Source organism: Symsagittifera roscoffensis, chromosome 1, assembly GCF_963678635.1.
Source record: "Symsagittifera roscoffensis chromosome 1, txSymRosc1.1, whole genome shotgun sequence".
NCBI lineage: Eukaryota > Metazoa > Xenacoelomorpha > Acoela > Convolutidae > Symsagittifera > Symsagittifera roscoffensis.
In genome coordinates this window covers 73,833,851-73,849,287 of record NC_087062.1, presented here as the reverse complement: position 1 = coordinate 73,849,287, position 15,437 = coordinate 73,833,851, and the positions used below count along the sequence as shown (strand labels likewise).

At 33.8% G+C, this 15,437-nt stretch overlaps 2 long non-coding RNA genes across 2 annotated transcripts; both read left to right on the top strand.

The window, feature by feature from the left end:
- The first annotated feature begins 264 nt into the window (after window positions 1-264).
- LOC134848752 (uncharacterized) lies at window positions 265-1,414 on the top strand. Its single transcript, XR_010162959.1, has 2 exons — window positions 265-544; window positions 879-1,414. It is a non-coding gene; the product is annotated as an uncharacterized LOC134848752 (long non-coding RNA).
- A 12,822-nt stretch (window positions 1,415-14,236) lies between these two features.
- On the top strand, window positions 14,237-15,387 carry LOC134848719 (uncharacterized). Its single transcript, XR_010162958.1, has 2 exons — window positions 14,237-14,516; window positions 14,852-15,387. It is a non-coding gene; the product is annotated as an uncharacterized LOC134848719 (long non-coding RNA).
- The last annotated feature ends 50 nt before the right edge of the window (window positions 15,388-15,437 follow it).

The following is a 15,437-nucleotide window of genomic DNA, read 5'->3' as shown; positions in this document are numbered from 1 at the left end:
ACCATGAAAAGTTGTGTGACTTAAACTTGCTTAATAATATTAATTATCATTTTGCAATTAAAGTGTTCATTTTTTCTTACTTGTAATTGTGAATTCGACTTACACTTGCTATTTTGATTCATCTTTAGATTGCAATTATTATGTTAGTTTTTTTTAAGAGTTAAGACCTTAGAGTTTATGGTCAATCTTGGTTTCTAACGACAAATGACTTTGTTTACATTGGATTTGTTCATTAGTCTCTGATATACTTTTAATTTCAGACTTTGAGCTTTTGTTTATTATAATTTTCAGAAAAAAACGGGAGTTAATAAATGGGGCGTGGTAGGTCGTCATCAAGCGGCAGAAGTCGTTCAAAATCCCGCGAGCGAAATCGAAAGAAACATGCAAGAAGTTACAAATCCCGCAGAGGAAGGTCTCGCAGCCGTAGCAGAACTAGCAAACATGAGTCATACCGAAGCTCTAAAAGGGACAGAAAAAGTAGCAATCGGAAACCAAAACGAAGCTCTAGTCGATCGAGCGAAGAAAATCGCTCATCACGCTCCAGGTACGTATGTTGTTTTAATGGCTGAAAAATATCCCAAGCTTATTCAATTCATCCACTTTGATGGACGAAATATTGAAACTTGAAGTGATGCTATTTTTTTTTAGCAATTAATAGTCTCATTGAAAACTAAATTTGGTCGTTAAAGAACACTCTGTTTTGATTTATGGAAAGAATGTCGTCAAAATGAGGAATGAAATACTCCCTGCTCGCAACATTTTTTGCAAAGGGTTTTTGGTCATCTGATACATTCTAAGTTGGCATATTCTTTTAGAGTTTAACAATATAGCTAAGTGAAAAAACAACAGCTTAGCTATGCGCTGTTATTTTTTGACAGAGCACCCAAAAAATCAGCTTCAAAGACGCATAATCGAGTAAGCAGTCCGAAGATATCAGCCTCTGAAAAATTGAAACAGGACGTTATTTCTATCATGAAGAAGAAAGAAAAAAGAGAAAGCTCGGATTCAGAAACGGAAGTAAAAGAAGTAAAACCGTCAACAGCCGTTATGAATGAATTAAATTCAGACGCATTTAAACAGAGACAATTCAAGTCAACGGCAAACAGAAATGCAAACACCAAGAAGCAGAATGCCAAGAACTCGACACAAGAGTTATCAGCGCTTAATCCCACTTTGGCGGCCATGAGTTCTAATAGGTATCGACAGAAGAAAGATATGCCCGAATTATCAATTTTCAACGACAAGTTTTTTATTGACGAAGACGAAAAATTTAGCAATTGGTTAAAAAGATTGGCCGTATATAGAAAACAATTTTTTGCTTTGAGAAAACCTGTGCTTGACGAAGATAAGATTAATTAATTGATTTTGCCAAACATTTATGACAGCTTTTGATTACTTTAATTTATTTGATTGATTTCTTAAAAATTGAATACCAACTGCAATTGGAAGCTGATTCAAAAGCTGCGACAAATCAAGTTGACCTTTCAGAAGTGATGAGCGCGGATACATGCTCAATCATGTCCCTGCGGTTCAACCAAGACGGAGGGTGTTTTGTCTGTGCCACATCCAACGGCTTCCTTATTTTCAACACAGACCCTCTTAGGGAGAAGCAAAGAATATTCTGGAAGGATGGGGGCGTGGGTTGTGCTGAGATGTTGTTTAGATGCAGTCACTTAGCTCTGGGTAAGAAGAACGAGGAAGTTGTGAAGAAAGAGAAACCTCCAAAGTTTGGAAATATGCCTGCCTTGAACATATTTTTAAGGGCCAGGAACTAAGTGAATTGAAACATCTATTCAAGCGTTCGTGGTTTATCCGGCATGGCCATGACTCTTTCTTCTTTGAGATGTGAATTTCAAGCAAGCGATTTTTTTTATTAATTAGCCCCCGGTCCTACCGACTGAAAGTGTTTTTCAAAATAAATAAGAGATCACGCTTTGCTTACTGTCTTTGAAGGCCAAAAGTTTTTCACAAAACAGTTGGATTTTTTAGTGGGTGGAGGTGTTCCTGCTCGCTACCCTGTTAACAAGGTTGTCATCTGGAACGGGGCAACTCAGTCGGAGCTGTTCGAAATGCAGTTCGAGAGTTTGGTGAAGAATGTGCGGCTACGAAAAGACAGGTAAGTACAACGAAACCTCAAAATGAAATGGAGTCCAATGTGTTTCTATCGTAGTTTAGACTCTTATATAGGTCGTGATGATTTTTTTTCAAGGCTCAAATTTACTTTTTCGCGGTTGGTTTGATTTCTGATTTTTTTTATGTGAAATCATTTCCTCTGTTAAAAGGATGGCAATATCCACTATCATTGAACAGCAAAAGTGTGAAGGTCATGAAAAACGTGGTAGGCTGGTAGTTTTGGAATTGGAATTTAAATATCGGATTTCCCAGCGAAATAAAAAAAAAACTTTCTTCTTGATTCAGTTTTCTCAAATTGGGTTAATTATGTCAAAAAGTGTCAATCAAAAATTGTTCTAAAAATTTAACGAGCTAAGCGGCTTTTTTGATATAATTTTGTCCGCAAGCGATGCAATATTTTGGTGTAATTTTTGGGAGGTTTGCTTGATCCCAAAAACCTTACAACGGGATTTTATAGATTGAACCGTTCTCCCAACTAGTCAAAACAAATGAAATGAGTCAAGTCGAGAAACAAAAGCAAGTAGAACTAGAAGAAGAGGAAGACGAAAAAACCGAAGAAGCTCAGCAATCCAAAATACCGTTTTTCACGCCGTTGAACTTTTAGACTACTACCTATATATGAAGCCAACTCTGGCAAAAAAATAATTACGGATCAGGAGCTCGACATCTGTAAGAAAGTCTATGAAATAGCAACATGCAACATGATGAGGATGTGTCTCACAATCAAGAAAATCAGCGTGTACAAGCCACCCTACATTCAGATTTGACTATTCACTACGAAGGAAAATGGAGCTTTGAAGCATGTTACCTATGTCAACTATACTTTGAATGAAATCCCAGATCTCGCAATGATTCCAAGGAATTATTGGGAGTCTCTGTGTTTGATGATAATTTTAAATTTTAGTAAATGTTATGCTTTGTCATACTTTTTATGTTTGCTAATTTAAAAACTATTGGCTCAAATCTGTTTGTTATCACTGAAGTGTACTATTAGAGCTAGAAAATTTGAATAATTTTTAAAATAATTTTGAAAACATAATTTTAAAAACATACAACGTAATCGAAAGGGATGTAATACATAAAGGAAGTATCAGTTGATTCTCAGGTATTTGTTTAATTAGTTTCTGAAAAAAAATAAAAAAATAACTATTTTCATCTAAATTTAATTAAAATTTGTCTTATTTGAACAATATTATGAACAAGAGTGTAATATAGGTTGAAAAGCATTTCCTTTATTTGTTCAAACTTCTGCATTTCATTGCATGTTCTCATAGCTTTTTCCATTTATTGAGACTTTAATTGTGTAGTTGAATTCCATAAAACCAAGTCAGATGGAGAGTAGGGGAGAAGTGAAACAATTTGTTCTAACTCTTGATCCAAAAACTTTTTTAAAAAAATAAATTGTTGAGAAACTTTTTCAAATAGATGTTTTCTTCAACAATGCTAATATTAACAATATTTTCTTAAAAATAGTGTTTTCGATAAAAAAAAACTGTTTCAATCAAAAACATTCTCAATGTCTGAAAGAAGTAAATAGTCGATGTCTCTAGGAATGTCTCCACAAAAAACTGTCTATTTGTTTGTGAAATAAAATTCTCTTCTCATGTGGGAATAAAATTTCCTGAAAAAAGATCATTTAAAATCATTTTTTTTCATCGCAAAATCCACATAATTGACAGAACCATAACCATCAATGAAACAATCAACACATTTCAACAAATCAGAATTATAAATTTAGTCTTAAACTTTTGATTCTTTTCCAAAAAGGCTGATCCGAAAACCTGGATAGAGCTGTGATGAATCCTTGCGAGTTTTTCATGCAACATAATTGAAAACTGTTTAAACATTTAAACTATGAACTAGGAAATTTTATAGAACAGTGAAAACTGTAGAATAAATGTACCAGAAAAAATTACGTCCGTACACAATAGTTTTTGAAGAACAGTGGAAATGGGGTAGAAAAATTCCACTAGAAAGAAAACGACGTCTTAGCAAAAAGTTTCTAGAACCTCCTTAATGTTAGAATCTACACGTTTACTCCCAATATTTGTAAGAACTCATTACTCATAAGCTTTTAGAATCTACTGAATCTTCCAAATTCTATCCACTAGAAATTAACCAACCAGAAATCTAGAAAAAAAAATCTTATCAAGGTGATAATTTTGACGAAAAAAAATGTCGATTTTCAATTTTTCGCCATTTTTCAATCCAATCCAAATAAAGACACTCGGTCAAGGTTGTGAAAAAAACTAGAAACTTTTAAGAAATTTTTTAATTTTTAGAAAATATCTTAAAAATAGCTCCATTTTAACAAAAAATTTTGTTCCACAAAACTTCTTGTGAACAAAAACATCAACTGAATAAAAAAAACGAATTGTTTTTAAAGCAAAATGATGTAAATGAATCAATTGATAAGTTTTCTGTTTTTTGTAGATGATTGAAATATCAGCAAACCTACTGATACTTTAGCTGGTAATAAAATACAGCTGAACTAAACATTTTTTTCATTACCAAATTTTTCTTTACTTCAGTTGATTCCAACTCAACCATTAAATTGAATAAATATTTTAGAAGACATAGAAAACTATCACAACAGTTAAAGCCAATCATAGGAGAAGAGGTGAGTCACTGAATCTAGTTTGAAATTGGTTCTAAATCTATCAAGATTCTCAAAATGAAAAAGGTGAAGAAAATGTGAGAAAATGAAGCAAATGTGAGAGATTTTTAGAAATGAGAGAATTCAATGGTAAAAGATTCAGAGATTTGAAAAAAAAATACATAGTTATACCTAAGAATTTTTCGCAAAAAACTTTCATATATATCAAATGAAGAAACTGCAAAGAAACTCCGGACTTGAGATACGGAAAAAATTTTCATTAGCTTACAAAAGAGCAATTACCAAAAATTACTACTGTTGAAGAAACTTCTGAATTTGAAATGTTTTTTGGTTATCTGAAAAAGTGTTCCAGCCCCTTTAGAAGTCCGCTGCATAATTGGCAAAAACCTGAAACAATTTTTCTTTTCACACATTTATTTAAGTTTTCTATCTTTTTAAAAGGATTTTCTGCTCAATTTGAAATTTAAAAAGCTTGCTCTTCTAAACAAAAATGTACTCCAAAAAAAAGCTAGTTCCAATTAAAATGAATTTTCTAAAATAAAAAAATGTTTGTGAGATTTTCTTGGTCACAAAAACAAAGGGAATTTATATTTCGAACCGTTCTTCGAACAAGTCAAAACAAATAAACTGGGTATAATTGAGAAGCAACAGCAAAATATATCTTGATGAAAAAGAAGTAAAAAAATCTCAGTTTTCCGGAATACTGTTACTCACGATGCTGTAAACCTTGCACTCGTACCTATATATGAAGACAGTTCTGTTTCTGAGAATCAACAATGGACCAGAGTTCGACATCTCTAGGAGGGTTTAAAAAATAGCAATATACAACATGGGGAGGCTGTGTCAAACGTCAAAAAATAGTGACATCGAAAAATTATCATTGTGCACTTTGTTTCTATCTTTTAATGAGTTAAGTAAAAAATATGGGAAACTTAAAGTTTCCAAGCTAATTTCAAAATCAATTAGAGGCAAAAAGGACTTGTTTTTGATAAATTTTTACAAGTCTTCTTAGTATTCATGCAAAAACAGTTCTGATAGAGGAATTAGATAAAAAAAACATTATTCACAATTCTCCATTCAAGCTATTTAATTACTTGAAATATCAAATATAAATTACTATATAACTCCGTTGTAGAAGCAACTTTAAAATCAATTAGGACTTTAGAAAAGTTATTAGAAAAGTTTGCTCACCTGCCATTCGTATGTATTTCAGAAACAGATACATCTTTTGAAATTTGACTTAGAAAACTCCTCCAAATTTGCTTCATTTAGACAGATGCTGATTCTAATTTGAACGAATTGAACGTACCAGTCTTCAAATTATGACTCTTGACAATTTTATCAGTACTTGAAAGTTTCAGCTGCATTTCCAGCAAAATAAAGAGTAAACTGTGCTAAAGAGTGAAATTATCTAATCAAACAGTTTTTGCTCCAATGGTATTAAATCTGATCGTGTTTTTAAATTTTTAATGGTTTTTTGATAAGTTTTTGCAAAAAAAGTCAGTTTTTTGTGCAAAAAAATCTTACCATTGACTTACAATGCAACAAAAAACAACTAAATGAAACACTTTCATTCTACGTTTCACACTTAATGCACCAATGACATTTACCTATAAGTTAACGTGCGCCGAGGTTTTTGCGAAAAAATTAGACGTTTTTACACAAAAACCACAAAAAAACACCAATTTGTTTTACCATTCTCTTATCACTACACAACCCAAAAATTTTAGGAAATCTATTTCCTTTGATAATTTCTTGAAGACTTTTTTATGTTAATACTTAGCATGGCGGATCCGAAATACCCAACATATGTTAATACATGGGGTCCGCCTAGCATCCTCATCCACTGATCAGCTCCAACAACTATTACTTTTGTTGACTCTTGTATGCTATAACAAAGCGTGGCGATCCGGAACAATGTAACGTATGTTAAATCTTGTGGTCTGCCCTGCACCCCCCTTTGATCAGCTGAAACATCTACTACTTTCGATTCTAAGTTCACTCCTAATGTTTCGTTCAAGTTGTCATTTGAACTTCCAGTTAGAGAAAAGACCGGGCGCTGTAGTTTGTTTTCTTGTGTAGTTTTGCTAAACCGTAGATCAGAATCGGTTGACTATCTGTTCACCTTAATTTATTGTAAAGATGTTCGCTCATGTCGTTACATTTTTCAGATTCAACAGTTTTTTGTTAGTTTCTTTCTGAGAATTTAACACCATCAAGTCAGTTTTATTCATTATGTTGAAATTGTCTGACTGTTAAGTTTCTAGTACTTAGGTTCGGTATTGTTTTTTCAAAAAACAAACCCTTCATTGACAGGTAATCCTAAAAGAAACCTTTTTTCTAGAAAATTTATAGCTTTTTCCTGCCCCAAATCAAATGGTGCTTGCTTCACTTATTTTGCATAAGCTTTAGCAACCTCTTGAATCTCCAATGAACACAATGATTTTCCACTTGCATTCTGAATTTTTCAGTTGAGACAAAAAAAATCTAACAAAAATTAAACTCCATTGAATTTATCCCAAGTTTAGTTTGTGTTTTTAGTAAATGAACAAAAAAAACTCGAAAAAATTAGCGAACCAAATCTCACCACTAAAAGTAAATTTGTTGAAACAATAACAAACAACTTCAAAAAGCTTTCTAGACTCGGATGTTTTTTTGAGAAAAAAACGTAGTTGATCCAACATTCAAAAACACAAGGATCAAAAAGTAACGTAAACGAAAGTTTTGTTTCCGGTTTGTAACTGAAAGTGGAGGTAAAAACGAATTAACAAACTTAAACGCAAATAAACCACCCGGATTGTCTGATCTTCCAGCCTGGGCTCTGAAAGATTGGGTTAATGAAAAATATCCACACCTTACATTTCTTATAAATTCATTTATTAAGCTCATTTTGATTCCAACTAGACTTAAAAGAGCAATTTTTAGCCCAATATACAAAAAAGATGACGCACAAACAGCAAAGAACTATAGACCAATCTCCAAAATAGGTGCACTCTCTAAAGTTTCTAAGAAACTATTATACAAACAAGTCAATGAATGCTTATTATCTAATAACCTGCTCAGCCAAACCAAGTTTGTCTTTAGAGCCGCATTTTCAACAATGGACGCAATCCTTTATTGCACTGAGTTTTTCCGCAAATCAATAGATAAAAACATATATGTTGCCGTATTTTTATTAGATCTATCAAAAATTTTCGATTCTATCAACCACGAACATTTAAAGACTAAACTGGATGTTTTGGGATTCTCGGAGTCTGCAATTTAGCTGATTCATAGCTTTATAAAAACAGACAACAGAAAAATGTAGTAAAAATTTCTGAATCCAATTAGATCTTACTTCACCAGGGCGTACCTCAAGGTACAATTTTAGGACCCCTATTTTCCAACCTATACATAAATGACTTGAACAAAACTTTAACTGAATCTTGCAAATTGGTAAAATATGCAGTTGACACACTTCTATTTTGTGACGATAATGACATCAAAAATGCTGTACAGCTATTGCAAAAAATCCTATTAGAACTTGTCTCTGTACTTCACAAAACCTTCTTTCATTACGAGGCCAAACTGTGCATTTTGTGCATTGTAAGCGGTTTCCGCAACAAGGACCCTCCCTTTGTTGTTCTTTTGTTCTTTACTTTCTTTTGATCGTTCCGACAAAATTTTCACATGTTTAAAGACTTGTCTCTGGAATCCAGAAACATACAGATACAAAATTGTGCTCCTATCCAGTAATATTGAAACTCAACACAAAAAAACTAAGTTGATAAAATTTAGCAAAAAAATCAAGGCAGAAACCCCAACTCAAAATTCAGTATAGTATTAGATGCTAACAAAAGAAGAAAAGCCAGAAATTAAAGCATTGGGGATAATTCTATATCAATTTCTAACCTCTCTGGGAGAAATTAAAATTATATTTTAAAAAAAAGTGTGCCAGTCGGTCATATTTGGAAATTGGACTTTGAGTTGGAAGTTTACCCTTGAATTTATGGAAAAAGTAATTTTTGAAAAGATCGAATCGACCATGTCATGACAAGTTTCTCGCGACAACTGAAAATCAGAAGTTAATTTTATCAGAGGAAAAAAGATCAGAATTGCGGGAAAATTGATAAAAATCAGAATAGGGTAAAATTGCTGTTCGCAATCTTACTGCAATCGACAATTCGATTAGAGTTGTCTTCTTCCTGATAGACGGCAACGCGAAGTCCTACGGGAGCATCATCATTGGGCGAGAGAAAACCTTGGTTGGGCAGGCAGACGAGTGAAGCTGCCCAATGGTTGAGAAAACTAAACTTCTTGATTTAAAATTACTGATTATAAAAACTTACTAGAGTTGTTGCTTTTATACTTTTTACCTGGTTCTAGAGTCGCGTCACTTTGTGAGTACTTATTTTATTTTTCAGGTTGATCCATCTAGACTGAGTTCTAGGTTGATCCATCTGAAATGGATCAAAGATCCACTGTCCAATAAAAACTAATGGTATACTTGAGCTTCGAACCCTGTTTTTTTTTATGGCGGTCGCGTGTTGTAGGTAATTAGAGACCTGCCACACGGACGTTTTGTATTTCTAGAGTGGGGTTTGGCAGTGGCTTTTAAGCTGTAACACGATTTTGTAGTCTCATATCTTAAGCGAACCGAATTGCCTCCTGAATGAGGCATGAAAGCACAAGAGATAGTGTCCCTGACCCTTGCAACATGGGGAGGCTGTGTCAAACGTCAAAAAATAGTGACATCGAAAAATTATCATTGTGCACTTTGTTTCTATCTTTTAATGAGTTAAGTAAAAATATGGGAAACTTAAAGTTTCCAAGTTGGACTCGTTTTTGATAAATTTTTACAATCTTCTTGGTATTCATGCAAAAACAGTTCTGATAGAGGAGTATAGATAAAACATTATTCACAATTCTCCATTCAAGCTATTTAATCACTTGAAATGTCAAATATAAATTACTATATATCTCCGTTGTCGAAGCAACTTTAAAATCAATTAGGACTCATTGAGTACTAGAACAATTGAATCAGTCAAATAAATTCAACAAGTTATTAGAAAAGTTTGCACACCTGCCATTCGTATGTATTTCAGAAACAGATACTTCTTTTGAAATTTGACTTAGAAAACTCCTCCAAATTTGCTTCATTTATGAATACAAGAGGTAATTGTGATAAGACACTTGGATAAATTTTGTGTTTATGGTAAATAAGCAGAGAATTGAGCACTCATAGAAATCATTTGTTGACCTGGGAGTTAGGAGTTTAATTTTCCTAATTTAAATTCAATCGAGCTTTGGTTTATCTTTCAAAAAAATTCAAAATTGATGCTAAATTATATTATTTGCACTGTTGTGGGTCACAAAGAAGACAACCTCTGTGACAGAAAATTAATGAAGTAGACATTGAGCAAAAAAATATATTTAGACAGATGCTGATTCTAATTTGAACGAATTGAACGTACCAGTCTTCAAATTATGACTCTTGACAATTTTATCAGTACTTGAAAGTTTCAGCTGCATTTCCAGCAAAATAAAGAGTAAACTGTGCTAAAGAGTAAAATTATCTAATCAAACAGTTTTTGCTCCAATGGTATTAAATCTGATCGTGTTTTTAAATTTTTAATGGTTTTTTAATAAGTTTTTGCAAAAAAAAGTCAGTTTTTTGTGCAAAAAAATCTTACCATTGACTTACAATGCAACAAAAAACAACTAAATGAAACACTTTCATTCTACGTTTCACACTTAATGCACCAATGACATTTACCTATAAGTTAACGTGCGCCGAGGTTTTTGCGAAAAAATTAGACGTTTTTACACAAAAACCACAAAAAAACACCAATTTGTTTTACCATTCTCTTATCACTACACAACCCAAAAATTTTAGGAAATCTATTTCCTTTGATAATTTCTTGAAGATTTTTCTATGTTAATACTTAGCATGGCGGATCCGAAATACCCAACATATGTTAATACATGGGGTCCGCCTAGCATCCTCATCCACTGATCAGCTCCAACAACTATTACTTTTGTTGACTCTTGTATGCTATAACAAAGCGTGGCGATCCGGAACAATGTAACGTATGTTAAATCTTGGGGTCTGCCCTGCACCCCCCTTTGATCAGCTGAAACATCTACTACTTTCGATTCTAAGTTCACTCCTAATGTTTCGTTCAAGTTGTCATTTGAACTTCCAGTTAGAGAAAAGACCGGGCGCTGTAGTTTGTTTTCTTGTGTAGTTTTGCTAAACCGTAGATCAGAATCGGTTGACTATCTGTTCACCTTAATTTATTGTAAAGATGTTCGCTCATGTCGTTACATTTTTCAGATTCAACAGTTTTTTGTTAGTTTCTTTCTGAGAATTTAACACCATCAAGTCAGTTTTATTCATTATGTTGAAATTGTCTGACTGTTAAGTTTCTAGTACTTAGGTTCGGTATTGTTTTTTCAAAAAACAAACCCTTCATTGACAGGTAATCCTAAGAGAAACCTTTTTTCTAGAAAATTTATAGCTTTTTCCTGCCCCAAATCAAATGGTGCTTGCTTCACTTATTTTGCATAAGCTTTAGCAACCTCTTGAATCTCCAATGAACACAATGATTTTCCACTTGCATTCTGAATTTTTCAGTTGAGACAAAAAAAATCTAACAAAAATTAAACTCCATTGAATTTATCCCAAGTTTAGTTTGTGTTTTTAGTAAATGAACAAAAAAAACTCAAAAAAATTAGCGAACCAAATCTCACCACTAAAAATAAATTTGTTGAAACAATAACAAACAGCTTCAAAAAGCTTTCTAGACTCGGATGTTTTTTTGAGAAAAAAAACGTAGTTGATCCAACATTCAAAAACACAAGGATCAAAAAGTAACGTAAACAAAAGTTTTGTTTCCGGTTTGTAACTGAAAGTGGAGGTAAACACGAATTAACAAACTTAAACGCAAATAAACCAACCGGATTGTCTGATCTTCCAGCCTATCTTCCAAGTTTGTCTTTAGAGCCGCATTTTCAACAATGGACGCAATCCTTTATTGCACTGAGTTTTTCCGCAAATCAATAGATAAAAACATATATGTTGCCGTATTTTTATTAGATCTATCAAAAATTTTCGATTCTATCAACCACGAACATTTAAAGACTAAACTGGATGTTTTGGGATTCTCGGAGTCTGCAATTTAGATGATTCATAGCTTTATAAAAACAGACAACAGAAAAATGTAGTAAAAATTTCTGAATCCAATTAGATCTTACTTCACCAGGGCGTACCTCAAGGTACAATTTTAGGACCCTTATTTTCCAACCTATACATAAATGACTTGAACAAAACTTTAACTGAATCTTGCAAATTGGTAAAATATGCAGATGACACACTTCTATTTTGTGACGATAATGACATCAAAAATGCTGTACAGCTATTGCAAAAAATCCTATTAGAACTTGTCTCTGTACTTCACAAAACCTTCTTTCATTACGAGGCCAAACTGTGCATTTTGTGCATTGTAAGCGGTTTCCGCAACAAGGACCCTCCCTTTGTTGTTCTTTTGTTCTTTACTTTCTTTTGATCGTTCCGACAAAATTTTCACATGTTTAAAGACTTGTCTCTGGAATCCAGAAACATACAGATACAAAATTGTGCTCCTATCCAGTGCACAGTTTGGCCTCGTAATATTGAAACTCAATCTTAATGTGTTAAAACCAACATTTTTCTCGCTCAACTGCCACATAGAAAATTCGAAATCGAACTTGCCTTTTGAGACATTCTGGTCGAATGTCACATTTCCTTGTTTCTCGATTGGAAAAAAATTTGCCATCTATGGAAAATCAAACATAATTAAATACCGGCATTCACAAAAATTAAGTACGTGAACAACCTAATCGATGAGAACAAAAAGAACTTACAAACTGCAATTTCGAAGCAAGATTCAGCAGTCATTATATCGAAAATTGTTTTTTTTTTCACAAAATTAATTCTTATTTGGAACCGATATCAAAATGCAAATTCAAACATAAACAGCAGCAGTTTAACTTACAAGACTATGAAATTTAATTTGTAGGAATATTTTCTGGCTATTTTTTGTGAAGAAGCTTCTATGGCAACCTATGGAAAACCAAATGGAAACAGTTTAAATTTAGTTCCAAAATACAAAGTAAATTCACAAAAGAAAAACAATATAACATCAAAGTGAGGGAAGTTTTAGCCTTGGTTGTTGTCTGTTCTCCACTTCCGGGATCCCCTCAACCCTGTGATAGCTGATCGTAGGAGCGAGAAAGACATCTTCAGCCGGTTTCCACTAATGGCATCGGAATAGGGAGTAATACTTTTCTCGGATATCTTCTGATCGAGCCTTTTCACGAACTTTGAGGCTTCTTTCCCCATGCCACCAGTTGTTGAGGGGCGTGAATGTTCCACGTTCAGCGTTATTAATTCTGTCATTATATGCACTCCTCTTTTCGTTCTCATGGTGAACATATAACGATTGAAGAATATAACGAACATATAACGATTTGAATGATTTTCCAATATAACTTGGTTGCGTTGGGATGAAAAACACGGACGTCTAAATAAGTCTTAACGCTTCTTGCCCAGAAATTAGCGCAGATGATGGCGCTTCGTCAGTTGAGTTCGCAGTACCCGGTTGGAGAATTTCACCGCTGAGAGGCTGCAAATGAGGCTCAATGCCAACACCTCGGCAAACAGAATCCAGGGTATGGGCTAAAAAATTTCTAGTCCCGTCACGTCGCTGCGCAACAAAACCTCCGGTTTTACAAATCATGGCGTGCTCAACATTGAAGGAGTGGCCACAAACGCAATTGGTCGGCAGTTTCTTGACAGGTAGGCAGTAGCACATTGCCAACGCATCACGAAAGTCACCTTTGTAGAGTGTGTATCCCTTTTCTTCAATCGGAAGGGTATTCAGCCAATTGGAAGCTCCTTTCTTGGCTGTTAACTACAACAATCGTTCTCGGAACTAGTGGAAACCGATTAAATGTTCTGAAGATGTTCTTCTGAACGTTCTTGCTTCTTTTTCATATAACATGCTTCTGTTTCGCCTGCTCATGGCGTGTGTCCACCGTTAACGATGATTGCTGTTCGTGTGAGAATAATCAAAGGGGTAGCCAGATCAACAGAGCTCGTTAGCTCACCGGGGGTAGACATCACGGGGTTCTGAATGTCATTTAAATTTATTTGATGTTGAAATTCTAATCATTATTTTATTATATTGTAATAAATATAAAACCATGAAAAGTTGTGTGACTTTAACTTGCTTAATAATATTAATTATCATTTTGCAATTAAAGTGTTCATTTTTTCTTACTTGTAATTGTGAATTCGACTTACACTTGCTATTTTGATTCATCTTTAGATTGCAATTATTATGTTAGTTTTTTTTAAGAGTTAAGACCTTAGAGTTTATGGTCAATCTTGGTTTCTAACGACAAATGACTTTGTTTACATTGGATTTGTTCATTAGTCTCTGATATACTTTTAATTTCAGACTTTGAGCTTTTGTTTATTATAATTTTCAGAAAAAAACGGGAGTTAATAAATGGGGCGTGGTAGGTCGTCATCAAGCGGCAGAAGTCGTTCAAAATCCCGCGAGCGAAATCGAAAGAAACATGCAAGAAGTTACAAATCCCGCAGAGGAAGGTCTCGCAGCCGTAGCAGAACTAGCAAACATGAGTCATACCGAAGCTCTAAAAGGGACAGAAAAAGTAGCAATCGGAAACCAAAACGAAGCTCTAGTCGATCGAGCGAAGAAAATCGCTCATCACGCTCCAGGTACGTATGTTGTTTTAATGGCTGAAAAATATCCCAAGCTTATTCAATTCATCCACTTTGATGGACGAAATATTGAAACTTGAAGTGATGCTATTTTTTTTTAAGCAATTAATAGTCTCATTGAAAACTAAATTTGGTCATTAAAGAACACTCTGTTTTGATTTATGGAAAGAATGTCGTCAAAATGAGGAATGAAATACTCCCTGCTCGCAACATTTTTTGCAAAGGGTTTTTGGTCATCTGATACATTCTAAGTTGGCATATTCTTTTAGAGTTTAACAATATAGCTAAGTGAAAAAACAACAGCTTAGCTATGCGCTGTTTTTTTTTGACAGAGCACCCAAAAAATCAGCTTCAAAGACGCATAATCGAGTAAGCAGTCCGAAGATATCAGCCTCTGAAAAATTGAAACAGGACGTTATTTCTATCATGAAGAAGAAAGAAAAAAGAGAAAGCTCGGATTCAGAAACGGAAGTAAAAGAAGTAAAACCGTCAACAGCCGTTATGAATGAATTAAATTCAGACGCATTTAAACAGAGACAATTCAAGTCAACGGCAAACAGAAATGCAAACACCAAGAAGCAGAATGCCAAGAACTCGACACAAGAGTTATCAGCGCTTAATCCCACTTTGGCGGCCATGAGTTCTAATAGGTATCGACAGAAGAAAGATATGCCCGAATTATCAATTTTCAACGACAAGTTTTTTATTGACGAAGACGAAAAATTGAGCAATTGGTTAAAAAGATTGGCCGTATATAGAAAACAATTTTTTGCTTTGAGAAAACCTGTGCTTGACGAAGATAAGATTAATTAATTGATTTTGCCAAACATTTATGACAGCTTTTGATTACTTTAATTTATTTGATTGATTTCTTAAAAATTGAATACCAACTGCAATTGGAAGCTGATTCAAAAGCTG